Below are 15076 nucleotides of genomic sequence, written 5' to 3' on the forward strand. Positions count from 1 at the left end.
AAATCAAAAAATTACCATTACTTACTCATTATTTTGCCTTCGGAGTTAAGGAAAAACTTTATCTTTATTAACTCTCGATATCTTTAAATAAAAACAAAAAACAATAAAGTATTATACTGAACTAAATGAAACAAATAAACAAACAACTGGAAGGAACTTCACAAATGTAATTAAAAATAATAAAAGCAAGCGATAAAATCTTTGGCCAACTAATTGTTAAGCTTATTACTACAACGGAGCACTGTACGTGAAAGATCGGGATTGTTGCCATTTGCTCAAACTTTGAAAAAAAGAAAACGTTTATTTATTTCTTTTTTTTTTAATTTTTTGTAGTTATTTTTTTAATTAATATATACTTCAGCAGAGCAGGAATGGAAACAATTAAAATACTTCTATATGATATATAATTAGTATAACTCTAATCTTTAAAAACAGTAAGTTTTCCAAATATGAAGGATTTGCAATTAATTATGAATAAATATAAAAAATAAATTTATTTGTAAAATGATAAGGGAGTATTTCTGTTAGCTTTCATGAGGCTTTCATTAAAAAATAAAATCATGAAGCAATTCCACGGAATTTTTCTATTTACATAATTTTATCCGGAGCTTATTGATGCAGCATTTACACCTTTTTCTCCGGTAATTTAAAAATAGATATTTTGAACTTAAGATTTTAAAAAGTATTTATTATTAAATACGAAAATGTTAAGAAAAAGTTTAGAAATCGTTAGGTTTTCTTCTAAGTAATCATTTTATTTTTTTTAAATTATAAATCTAACATATTTTAAATTATCGTTTGATTTTTTTTTCAGCAAAAATAATCGATTTTTTAAATGTTCTTTAACTTGTTGTTGAAACTGGTCTTGGCTTTTTACTGTTTTAAAAATAAAATTGTGTACTATATTTGAAATTGCATTTTAAAAGTTTTCAATGAACTTATGGAACTCCGTGGACATCCAAATGGAGGAAAAAGAATTTCATTTTCCTTTGTAAGAGAATAAGTAAGAGAATCCAAAATTACGTTCTTTATTTCATTTTGTAATAAATTCTAATATAGTTATGAAAGTAATGCCAATCTTAACTTCAGCACAACTATTACAACAAATAATTTAATACTACAGTAATTAATCAAAAAGTATTCAATAATATTAATTTCACTTTTACTTCTTCTAATAACTATTAAATTTTCAAATTTATTAATTATATTACAAATTAAAATTATATAATTCAATTTATATTTCTAATATCTATTAAACTGCTCCAAAAAAAATAAGCATTTGCATATTTTGAAATAAAGTCTAATGACAAATAAAATAAATAAATTCGGTTTTAAACCAGAATTGACTCATTAAATATGCAGTTTCAACTTCAATATTAAAGTCCAAATAAGCTAAGCGTAGCCCAAAATAAAGTGTATAAATTATTCTTTTTTTCCACTTAAGGAAAAGAATCTTTCAGAACTTACATATTTTTTCTACTTCTCGCATGAACTTTTTATTTAATATAAGAAAAACCATCAAATGAAATCTGAATGCAATTATATTTTATGTATCTTATATTTTTATGACTCTCTGTAAACTGTTAAGCCTTTAAGAGCAGCTATAAGATATACTCTACATCATTTTTGGAAATGTGTCATGATTCTATTATTCAATCATGTAATAGACCATAGATAGTAATAGAACATGGATCAATGACTTAATAGGGAACAAAAGAGAGAGAGAGAGAGAAATAGAGTACAAATTACAGTGTGTTCAAGTTATTGCTCAAGTATTGTTCCAGAAGTTGTAGGAAGGATATTAGCAATTGCATACTCCGGGAAATAAAATGAAGACTTATTTATCTTGTCTAGCTGCGGTGGCTCAGGGGATAGAATGTCCGCCTCCCAATGAGGTGACATAGGTTCGAATGCAAGCGGTGACTGGTTGATACAATTCTGCTCCCGGAACCCACAGACCACAGTGCTGACTTAAATATCCTCAGTGGTAGACGGATCATGGGTTAGAATCTCCTTGCCACCGGGCTAACCATGAAAGGTTTTCGTGGTTTTCCTCTCCATGAAACGCAAATGCGGGTTAGTTCCATCAAAAAGTTCTCCACAAAGGCTAGTTTGCCCCCAATACTTCATCCAGTAATTTCCCTGTCTTCTGGGTTGGCTTTAAAATTACAAAGCTACAAAGTAGAACAAGGATAGTCGTAAATTCAGAATTGGGTCTGCTGCTCAATGCCGATTATAAAATATAAAATAAAATATTTATCTAGTCTGCCTTTCAAAAACATTTTTGGTGATAATCCAGACCATGTCTAACACAGTAGTCTCATATACATTAAGAATTTTATTTTACTCCAAAAGAAAAAATAATGAATTCAAATTAGGTTGCACTTCTGGGTCATTGACAGTGATGCTGAAACTTATTTTACAAATAAGCTAGTTTACAAATAATAAAAATTTCTGTTGCTGCGTTTTCCAGGTTATTTAGCTAACGAGAAAATGCTTATATAATGCTTTATTAATTTTGACTCTTTGTTCTCAAGATTTATTGGCATAAACGTACTATATTTTTTTCAATCAAAAATATTAAGTTTAACTACTCTGCACTTTAAATTTCGCTTTTATTCTAAATTTGAATTGGGAACTGGTTAATTCCGAATACACCAAACCTGTTTAATTTATTTATTAAATCTAACTCTGGATGTTTTGCAATCGCATCCTTAATGTGTATTTTTTAAACTTTAGGCGATATCAACTAAAAACGTTACTTCGGCAATCAAACAGGTCTTAATGTTTTCTTCCCAACCTACCTCAATAGCGACTAATCAGATTTTGATAGCGGTATTGTTTTTCTTCTTCTTAAATGTTGAGGTTTGCGGTCTCTAATATGCATTCAGTTTAGCCGCTATATTCATTGCACTGGCTTAACAACATAACCCTAAGTCTAATGAAGCTGTAAGAGCTATTTGACACTGGCACATCATGAACACTTATTTCTAAACCTTATGTCTTATTTTTTCCCCTTTCGTTTTTAAAAGGGATTCTAATAAAGTGCAGTAAGTGTTATTTTACGGAGCACCTTTTATATTACTAAAACTAAAACCTATGCGTAAGAGGGAAGTTTTTGTTATAATTGGTTCAAAAAGATCAACAGTTAAAGAGTATTTTTTTTGTTGATAAATTTGATTTTTCTTAACACGTTGAATGCCATGGGGGTCACCGGTGACCGACACTGAGTTTGTTCGTAGAGTCCCGGCAATCACCGGTGACTGGCACTGAATTTGTTCGTAGTGCCACGGGGGTCACCGGTGACCGGCACTGAGTTTGTTCGTAGCACCACGGGGATCACCGGTGACCGGAGAAGTCAAGATTATTAGAAACACATAATTCGAGTAAATTTTTAACGCTTTTAATTTTTTTTATATTATTATCGTTACTAAAATAGTTTGAAGAAATTAATACAATACATACTAAGAAAATCATTTTGTAAATCAAGCCATGTAAAATTAGGGTGGCGTTAAACGTGTTAATATTTTACTGAAAGTATGAGCTCTAAAGCAAGAGCTATGTTACAAGCGAAAACTATGTATTATGAAAGTCGACTCTCCATAGCTGATGATATATAATGGAACAAAGTCTGGGTTTACTAATAGGGCCTTATAACATATCTTGTCTAGGGCCTTATAATATATCTAGGGCCTTATAAAAAGTCTTGTTTTATTTTTATTATTTGTTCTCTCTTTTTCTTACATCGATAAAATTAAAGGTATGCTATGCCAAATATTACATATAAAGTGCAACAGGCTTAGAAACACTCTAGATGTTCCGTCTGTGATTATAAATATACGAAATTCATTTCCACGGAGTCCGTATTACCATTTTGCTTGCTAAAATACATCGCAGAAACACAATGTGGTTTGAGATAGAAAGAAGCGGCAATGCATATTCGATTGATGCACTATGAGGAATCCGTAATATGAGTAAGAAACAAGGGTGGCACACATATCGAATAAATAGAACGAAGTGGGAAAAATAGATTACGGAGAAAAAAGAAAAAAAGTCTGGAGGAGAGCAAAAAAAATTGCCGTCGACATTTGTATGAGGAAGAGATCCGGAACCAGAGGAAAACGTCCGGAATGACCAAAAAGGCGAAGTGGGGGCCCATTGTCCATGCATGCCACGACCAAGACTCTTTCGGAAGAAAAGCCCGAAAAGAAGGGGGGTGGGGCGGAAAAAGTGTTGGTATTCAAACCCTCGCCCGCAATGCCCCCATAAAATATTAATCGAGGCAGGCAGTGGCGTCGCGTGTTGGTTGTTACATCTAACTCATTCGCTGCAGCTTCATTACCATTGCTAATGCCTTCCCTTTTCCACTACTACCATTCTGCTTCGGGTTTTGCATACATTACCGGGCGGAGGAGCAGCAGCAAACCGGCGGCGGGACCAGGAGAATCGGGTACCCGGCAGTCGCGCCGAGGCAGGCCCGCCGGCCGGTCGTCTTTTCTTCAAGAAGTTGGAGATAGGGTTTTTTTCCCCGTGTTGCGTGTTCCTTTCTGGAAGATGGGTTTCGTGTTTGATTATATATGTGACAATTGACTGGTATTGTTGAATGTGCGTTGTTGAAAGACCTGAGGAAGACAGGTAAAAAGGTGTTTTTTTAAATCTCTTACCGCGATGGGGGTGAACAGTCTTCGGTTTTTCTCGCGCCTCTGATGTGCGCTCCACGGCTGTATCCTGAAGACGGAGGAAGCAGTCTCGACCAATAAGGAGCCGTTTCTTATGACAGTGGTAGTGCATTCAGGGCGCCGTTAAATAATATTTTTATGCTTGCGTTAAATATCCTCGCTTTAATAATGAGGCCTATTTTTTGAGAAAAATGTGTATTTTTTTTGTTATTTGTTATAAAAATTAATTTTTTTTTTCTTATGCGTTAAAAACAAATTTATTTTAAAAAATGTATCAAAAATGAATATTTAATAATCTCATATGCTTGTTTATTTTATTATATTGTTTATTCAGAAACCTACCTTATTTGCTTGTTTTGAAAGACTTTGAAGGGTAAAAATTCCCTTTTTTTCAGAAAAAAGTAATAGTTTTTGTAAGTGCATGGTTCTGGAAAAGTGGCTTTGTAAATTTCACATAAATGTTCTTTTCATTTATTTATTTTGCTGAAGCAAATGGAAAAAAAAATATCAGCTCCGTAATCTTGGAAAAAATTTATTTAAAAATTTTATTTTACTTTTTTTTTTGCTTATTTATTCTTTTTTTACTGTACTGAAAGTAGCAACGCTGCTTTCTATAAAATTAAAAGAAAAAAAACATCGATTGCGAGAGAATTGATTATTTCGTATCAAACCTAGATACAGTATAACTCTGCTTATCCGAATCCCATTCATCCGATACTTCGGTTAACCGACACCCCTCCCGATTAGCAATTAAAGATTCCCCACACACGTTTCTTTATTATTACAGCTGATGTTACTCAAATACTGCTGCTTTTGTCATTTTGCAATTTAATACAGCATTCGATACCATACAATTACTTTTTCTTTCGTGATAGTATATCATTACTTTTGATAGAAAAATTGAATATTGATAGAATTTTTAATAGAAAAGTATCTATTTATATTGTATTATTATGTCTAAGTATTTTGAGTAATTTTACTCATTGTTTTACATTTATAAAATAAATCAACTTGAAGTGGTCAACTGATTATCCGACAATTTCGATTATTCGACTTACTCTTGCTTTTATGGGTATCGGATAATTGGATCTCTATTGTATTGAAAAGGCTGAAAAATTTATATTTCACCATTTCTATAATTTAATGTTTTTTTTTTGTTTTGTTAAATGACCTCGTGTAATTTTGGTAAATGATTGGTGTAAGTATGCTAACGGAAACTGTTAGAATAATTAACACTTCATATATTTTTTTTACCTGTTTTAAAATTTACTTAAAAATTTGCATATTTGGTAAATTTTGTACAAGAATTTTACACGAAATTCAATAATTTTTTTGTCTTATAGTTTAGATATAAGATTTTACCCTGATTTAATTTATCAAAACAACACTTTTATTATATAAAATTATCATTTCAACGAAATCGTAAGAATATTATTTTTATAGTTATCATTATTATCATTATTTTATTTTAATTTCTTATAGCCTTATGTTTTTTCACTATGAGTTCGAAGCGTAGCTAACTGACTATGTTTATAATTTGTATCCTCTGCTTAATGTTTAAAAACCTAAATATTCAAAACGGAAGAAAGAACTGGATTGAAAATAAGTCGAGTAATGAATTGCTTATAAAACATACACGTACTGTGTATGACACAATCCTTTCCATAGAGATCATAAGTTTTATAAAGAATTCATCATTAACTTTGCCATAAAAATTGGAGTTTCTACTGTTATTATTTATACTTCTTATTTATTGTACTTTGTATCTATTCATTAGCAATGTTTTTTTATTATCTTGAAATATTAAATATCATTTTAAAAACACTGCAATACGGTTTTATAAAGTCAAATCAATTGATTTAATAAAATAAAACATTTTAAATTATGCATCTGAAGATTCAAAACTTCGAAAGTGCTAAATTTTATTCTTCTATCAATGTCAGCAATTCAAATTACATTTATTGTGTACTTGATTTATATTTACTTAACCAATGCTTGTCTTAATTTAATCAATACTATTTTCATGAAATGTTTAGCTATGACAGATTAGATTAATTTCAGCTACATTTAAAAACTTAACCTGGAGACTTTATAGATTATCATATAAAACTGAAAGAAAAAAAACTTTGAAATCTAAATTATTTGCAGTCAAAATAATTAATGTAATATAATTTGAAATGCGAAATCAAACGATTATGTTTTATTTTTGTAAGGGTATTTTTGCGTGATTTGTTTAATTAATTCATGCAACTGCGGTGTTCATGCAAATAGTTTTATTAATTTATACAATAATGTCAAATTCATGCAACTTTAAACAGTGAAGCAGTTACATTTTTTATTATCTGTTACTTATAGATTAATTAAAATACAAATACGTGTATGAGCGTGGTAAAAGCGAATGAAATAAAACTATTCTTATGAAACTCTCTCATTTTTTTTAAAAAGAATTTCTCATCTGCATAAAACTCCTTTTAAAGAGCTACTATGGAAACTGAATTTAGTTATTATAGTTCATTTAATTCAGAACTCAAACATTTCATTCTAAGAAGTATTTAAGTAGCAACATTTGAAATGCAATAAAAACATCATCTATCACAGTAATTATTTAATAAAAAACATTATTAATATTTTTTTTCTTCGCTTTTATTTTAAATATTTATTTATTTACTTTTGAATGAGAATGACAATAATATTGGAATTGGGATCTAATGCAACATTTGCATTTATAGGCGAAATCATCCTGTCTAAATTATAACGGCTACAAGATCGTACCCATTCCCATAAGCTTTTTATTATTTTACAAGAATGAAAAGCATAAATGAAGAGGGAGGTTAACTAAAATACAGATCTAAGTCCAAAATCAACCGTCATTCTAAATTATTTGCGATTGCAGGGTGTTCAGTAACAACCTCCCTCAACATATACTTTTAGAATCTTTGACCGAAATGAAGTAAAGTAAAATGTATATAATTTACTGTTACTGTATGCAATGTATACAATTTATTATTTACTATTCACTATTTTTAAACTATTACTGCTGAAAAAGTCTAACTGAAAATTTGCAAACCCATTTGAACGAGTCGTGGTGGCTCAGGGGATAGAGCGTTCGTCTTTTAATTCTGTGAACCCAGGTTTGAATCCTAGCAATGGCTGGTTGATACGAATTCTGCTCCCGACTCGTACTGACCACAGTGCTGACGTAAAATATCCTCAGTTATAGACAGATCATGAGTTTGAATCTGCTTACAGTCTGGTTGGCCATGGGAGGTTTTCGTGGTTTTCCACACCATGTAACGGAAATGCGGGTTAGTTTCGTCACAAAGTCCTCCACAATGGCTAGTATATCCCAATGTTTGATCCAAGAGTTCTCTTGTCTTCTGAGTTGGATTCAAAATTACAAGTCTACGGAGCTGAACATTGGTACTCTTAGACTCATAGTTGGATCGGCTGTTCAACACCGATTATAAAATAAAATTAAACCTATTTGAATACCGGATGAGTTAGAAGGTGATTAATAGATACTACTCCAGGTATCATCAAGTTTCACCTCGCCTTCCTCATTAGTGAATAGACAACGATTTTGCTTCTTCCCCACTTAAACATTAATTTAATATTTGCATACTTTTCGTTCGGTTGCTTAAAGTTTATATTTAAAAAAGGGGATTACGAAACATTCCGTGTATGCGATTTGAAATATACTTTCATGCATCTAAATCTTGTTAATCATGATGTTTTACTGTCTTATAATAAAGTTTGCGTTTGATACGTACTTTACTCCCCCGAAAATACAACACAACTTATATTTAATTGCAAAAATATTTATGTGATGAAATGTAACACTAGCCTAACACTAATAGAATTATTTGTTTAAAAACTTAATTTGGTTACTATTATAATCAATTTTAAAATAACCCATAGCAAAATCTGGAAAAGAAGTCCTTATAATAAAGATTGAATATCTGTTATCGAGTGTGTAAAACCGCTGCTACAGTATCCATTATTTTCCTGCAGAAAGTTACAGTTTTGCTTTGTAATGTGTTAGTCAAGTTCATTCCTTTCAGTCAAATACCTATATATATATATTTTACAGGCCCCCGTCTTCCATTCTTACATCCGTAATCAATTACGGAAGAAAGAAACTCGTAGGAATGAGAAGGGGAAAAAAAGACCTATTTAGTTACGTACGGTTGCTTGGTTAGGACGGTCTTTATCTGTTTGTCGATCTGGGAATTCTATTAGCGTTTGCTTTGATTTGATTTAGATTGGACGAAGGAAATAGAAAATTGAGTGCAAATGTCTAAAAGATACGCCCATCTATTAGTTGAGAAAACAGACTTCGAAGAAATTGACAGATGGGCTTTTCTATTATAGGACCTTGAAACAGATACTAGATAACGTTATAGAACTGTAACAAAAATATCAATTCATATCTAAACTAGCAAGCATATTTTAGATTTTGTACAAGACCATGGTTAAAAATCTCATACAAAATTGTAAGGAAAATCCAACAAACAAAAAACAAAATTATAAGCAAAACTATTAAGACATTTTATAAAAACTAAAAGTTGTGGTTAATATTTTCAGCAATTAAAGTTATTATTATTAATAATAATAATAATAATTTTCTGTCCGAAGGTAGACTGATCAAAAAAACACGATTACTAGTCGAGCGCCGAAGGCAATCATCACTGGAGTAAGCGGGCTGGTGATCACTTTGATCAGCTTGCGTATGAACCAAGAGTGTACGGTATCAGTCCTCGTTAAACTGTTCTACCACAAAATGATCAACTTCGGGTTCAGATCAGAGAGCTACCAAAGTGGGGGGGGGGCATCCCCTCTGCAGAGGTTCAAAATTGGGATGGCATATCTTCGAATCATCTTCAGGGATGTCTCCCAGACCGTCGCCAATAGCCCATGGTGCAGTTCTAGTGCAACGTAAATAAAGAACCTACTTATTCTTTTTTTTTACAAGTTTTATTTTCTTTTATTTTTTGAATATTTATTTTAATAATATAATTTGTAAAGTATGACAATTGTTATTGACGTTATTATTTTCTGGCTATAGTTCAGAGATAGCAAACCTTTGGCATGCTTGTCACTTGGTAACACAAGACAGGTGGCACGTAACAGGCATTAATTAAATTTCTTTTATTACTTAAAAAAAACTATCAGATGCTAATTAAAAAGAAAAAGTCGAAATAAAAATGCATTGTTTGAGATATTAGATCTTTAAGTCATTTTAATGAAGATATGATTTTTTTAGGTGAACAAATAATTAAGGCAAATTACATGTATTTTGAATTGTATTACATGTATATATATATAATTTCTCACACCATAAAAAAATCAAAAACTCGTAGCATTAACTACCTTTATTTTTTCACTCACAATGAAGAACGTCAGCTTTCGGATACTTTATGAATTTTAAGATCGAACTGAAATTTTTAAAATACAGTTTATTCAATTTGTCTTTAATTCAAATTATGTTCAAAATAGCAATAATTTAAATATTATTTTTAAAAATTAGAAATAAATGTAAAATATGGCTCACTGGGTACTTGAAAATAATGATAGTGATTTAATTGGTACATTAATCGAAATAGATTCTGGGTTTAAAATAAGCTATTTTTAACTCTGTCACGCTTAAAGGAATTTAAACTCTTAAAAATAAAAGAAATACAGTCAAGGTCCTTAATGTGGGATCCTTTATATAGTAAATTTTAAAATATTAGGCTAAAGTCAACTAGAGTCATTTTTCATAAAGCGCCATTAATTTGATTTACCATTAAATGCCATTACTCGGTAATATCTTAAAAGTGAAACAAATAACTTGACGAAATATTTTTGCTACTACCTATGCTTACTAGCGTTATTCATTATTTTATTTCAAAATATATCACCTCTCTTAATATATTATTCCATGCAAAATATTAACATGTCAAATTTCATTCTAAGAAAACGAAATAAAATCCTTGTTATCATACGAAAATCTCCATAGAGAATATTTTCAAATTTTTAGAAAATAGTCAAAATATCCCTTTCAGAAAATTTTTTGCTTCTTAAATTTGCGGTCAAGTGGGCTATTTTGCGGACTTTAAACCTCGGATCTTCCAGATACAAGGCCCAACTTCTTGACCACCATACATTTGGTCTGCTTAAATCGTCACTATATTTTCGATTGTCTAGTCTTTGCAAGGTTGAATCGATATTTCTCAGAGCTCATAATTATTTGTTCCTAAAAGCTTCGTTTATTGAAATTTAAAATCTGAATTTGATGTTGCTAAAAATACATTTTGTTCGGCAATTTTATGTAAATCAATAATGGAACATATAAGCTCGAAATCAAGCTTTAAAAGCAGAAAGCGTCTATATATTTCTGTGTATTGCTGAGATAAAGTGATCAAGTTAATAATAAAGCATCTCGGGAGAGTTTCTACGCTGCAGCAGCGCATAATTACCTCAACGATGGATTTATTAACGTCGCCAGTGCACCTCGACCGCTTCATAACGACTCATCGATTTCTCCATCTTTCTCCTTTTTTTCCAGTTTTTTTCATTCTTCTTCCACTCATTCCTCTTGATTTTTTTCAGTTATTTTTACGAACCCAGTAGTGGAGATTAATGGAAAAGTAATAAAAATAGCAAACTGTTACCATACATTAAGGATATATTTTTTTACGAGACATTTTTTTCTTCTTCTGAGCGCGTAATTTTCTTTTTCGTTTTTTACGAAGGGTGAGGTTGTGATATTTTTTTTTTTTTGAGAGAGAGAGAGAGAAAATGGAAAATAAAATTTTTGAGTTCGTGTCAGAGCTTTTAATAACTTCTTTTTCAATCGTTTCAGTTCTGCAAACATTTTTTGCTTTTCCAAAACTTTTCTTGGGTCTCTTAATGTATTTTTTGTGAGGGATAAAAATGAAATGGATGTTTTGTGCTTTTTCTTATATTTTACTATAAAATGTACATTTTATTACTTACAGAAACGTTTCTAGGCTTTTCGAATAATTTTCAACTGCACAAGTGTAAACGCACACACTTCTTAAACTTTTTGAAACTTGGAATTTAAAAAAAAAATATTTTTAGATTAAAATTAATTTAAGGAATATTTTAATTCATACAGATGAGGCATTTTTTGTTCCGAAGTAAAGTTATTTAATGGATCATGCGAATTCATTTTTATTATTTTTTTTCATTAAAAGTCATTTCGCAAGCATAAAGTAAAATTATTAGACCTTAAAGGTACACTTCAAAGAATTTGAACTCAATTTTCTTAAAAGTATTAGTCCTTAGTAATTTCTGAGATTTAATTAATCAAATGTACAGCACACATTAGTAAATTGAAAATCAAATGTACAGTAAAAATTAGTAATTGTAAAAATTAGTAATTAGTAATTGAATAAAAATTATTTTTATGACCTTAATGTCTAGAATCATATATTTTAATTTCAATTTTTGGTTTTAGAAAGGTTTTTTTTCTAACAACGTACAAAATTGTTTAAACATTAATCTAAAATAAGACTTTTTAGTTTCAATTATTAAGATTTGAGTTATAAAATAGCTAAACATGTTAAGCAAAACCCGCAATTTTACAGTGATGCTGAGGCCAACTAACTCACCAGATCATAAATCTCTCCCCAATTAAAATTTTATTGGGAATAGTAAATAAAAAAACTTCCAGAAATTGCTCTTACAAACAAAACTGAGCTAGTGGACATCACTAAGTCTACTTGGGCTTACGTGGACGGGCAAAAAAATGGTTGCATGTTCTATACAAGATTGTTTATATGCAGTGATCAAAGCAAAGAAAAGCTGCAAAATATTAAGTAACATTTTTCTTCATTTATAATTGGATTTTAGTGTTTATAATGAACAATTCTAATATTTTTAACCTCATAAAATTTTATTCTGGTATTAATTTCAGAATTATTTATGCTTTTTTTAGATTTTTTAATGTTTAAAAATACTATGAAATATGTTGCTTTAACTTGTTAAATTTTTAATTTAATTAAGCAAAACTAATTTAACAAAATAAGAGACTTGTTAATGACATTTTTTAATTATTCTAATATTTTGAAAACAGAGGCGTGTGTACACATATACACACGCACACACATACATACGCACATATTAAAATTTTAGATTTTTTTTTCGTGTTTTTGAGAATTAATTCTCAATTACTAAATACTACGAACTTAATACTTAATAAACTTAAAAGCATTATCGCGTTATTTCATTATTCCTTCATTAAAAATTTGATTTTATCTTTTTTAAATTACGCAAGTACATTTAACTTCGATTTTTTTACCTGTCTCATCATTAACTACTAATTAAGAAAAGACATCAAAAGTTAGGGGATCATTTAATTAATTAATGCGAATATTTCTCAAGCAGCAAAATAAATTTAACGTCGCCAGAACTACAGATAAAATTTAAAATCTGGCTCCTCATTTTATACCCTAGAGCGATGGATAAAATTTGAAAACCTTGTAACCTTAATACCTTTTTCTTCAAACAGTGATACCAAATCTAGAAGGGCAAATAAAGCAGTTACCCAAAGTAAACATTAGAAAGGAAAACGTTTACCTTGCATCACCGCCATCTAGGGATAAAATCTATAAACTATTTTTTAGGTAGAATGTTTTTCAATATCATATAAAAAATAAAAACTTAAAAGGAAAAATAAAAATGCACCATCATTTTCTTTCTTAAATTATTAATTATATATATATATTAATTTGTATTATTTTTTCTAAGAAATTTTTTTTTTTTTGAAAATTAGTTTATTCATAAATGTGAAAACAATTATAATAGAAAAATTAAGATTTAATAATTCGAATGTTATACTTCTTAAAAATAAAACTGTGTATACAAAAGAAAACGTTAATATTCTGCTATTTAATATATAGTGCTCATGGTTACGGCTATGGTAGTATTGTATCTCACCTTATTTTCCATTTTAGTTTGTCTTCATGATTTTCATAGAAGCTCAAAAAACTTAGAAATAAATATAAATATTTCTAAGAAATAAATTTTGATTGAGTAAGAAAAAAATGCATTTTATATGCTCTAGTTTTTTTTTTTTTTTTCCTGCTTAAATACAGCTTTAAAGACATGATTAAAAAGAGAAAGAAGGAAATTAAAGGGTGTGTAAATTTCAAGCATGTAATTTTTACTTTTTGGGAAACGTTTTTAAAGCCGTAAAGTTAATCCGCATTTATTTCAAATATAAAGAAAACTCCAAAAGTCCTTCCTATGGTTAGCCCGATCTTGATGGGAATTTAATTAATAATTCTTCTAACATTTGAAATTATTTATATCAGAGTTGAGAAACGAATTTTATATCTATAAGTGCAATTCGAAGCAAAATGAAGAAAAAAATCATAACTTTGTACAGAGAACTGGTTTAAACGTTAACAATGCATTTAAACGTTGCTAATTAACTAAATGTTTAAACGTTATCAAACGTTAGCACCTCGAGAGCAAAATATGAAAATTGTCCTAGTATCAAAAAGTGATTTTTAATAGTAGTAATTTAAGAGAGTAATTTTTTATGTTGCATGTTGTTTTCGGTATCATTTGCCAATCTATACATAATAATAAAAGCGGCTGTGTGTGTGTGTGCGTCTGTAATCACAATATATCGCCCCAGAAGCCTCGCCCAGGCTCGAAACTCGACACATAATTGTGTTTTGACATAATGAAGAAGTATTTTTTTTCTTTTTCAAAAATTTGGATTAGTTTTTTAGTTATCAGTCATTTTGTAAGAAAATCTATGCTTTTTCGTCTTCAAAGAGCCATATTCAAAAAACTATTAAAAAATGCATATCTCTTATAAATGTATGCTAATGCGAACCTTACAAATGAAACATTAATTTTCGACAACTTAAACCAATAATATACGAAGGAATTAATAATTTAATTGTAAGGTTCGCATTAGTTTACATTTATCAAAGTGGATAAAACTTTAACTTTTGTACTAAAAATGTGGCAACATATTAGATACGTAAATAGAACGCTACGCTTTGATATATTTATCGCTGTTCATAATTGTTATAATAAGTTTTTCTTCTTCTTTCCACTCTCTTTTTTTTTCTTAAGCGAAGACGATAAGGGAAAATTATACTTGAGGATGCCCCTTGGCGAAATTGGTGACTTATGTTTGGCGCTATTCCTGTTTGCGCGGAACACCGTGGTAACAGAAATAACGGCCGAAACATAATGATATTTCAAAAAACATTGGAAAATTTCAACAAAACATCGGATAAAGCTTGCAATGAACCCAATATAAGCAAAATTAATAAATCCAATAAAAAGGATTTTGAATCGAAGCAAAAATTAATGGAGTAGGTGCAGAAAGAAAAGGAAAAAAACAACAACTCACTTCTTCATTAAGCTTG

General features: G+C 29.8%; 1 protein-coding gene across 6 annotated transcripts in view; it reads left to right on the forward strand.

Annotated features, from left to right (window-relative positions):
- The window catches only part of LOC107447961 (silk gland factor 3), a 463042-nt gene that overhangs the window by 270200 nt on the left and 177766 nt on the right, over nt 1-15076 (forward strand). Inside the window, exon 1 of one of the 6 annotated variants that reach the window (XR_001584597.3) lies at nt 4317-4635. The exons of the other annotated variants lie outside the window; for them this stretch is intronic. The gene's annotated coding sequence lies outside the window, so the exon portion shown is untranslated. Of the gene's footprint in view, nt 1-4316; nt 4636-15076 lie in introns of those variants that run through there. 6 annotated transcript variants of the gene reach the window in all.

This window comes from Parasteatoda tepidariorum, chromosome 1 (genome assembly GCF_043381705.1).
Source record: "Parasteatoda tepidariorum isolate YZ-2023 chromosome 1, CAS_Ptep_4.0, whole genome shotgun sequence".
Classification (NCBI taxonomy): Eukaryota; Metazoa; Arthropoda; class Arachnida; order Araneae; family Theridiidae; genus Parasteatoda; species Parasteatoda tepidariorum.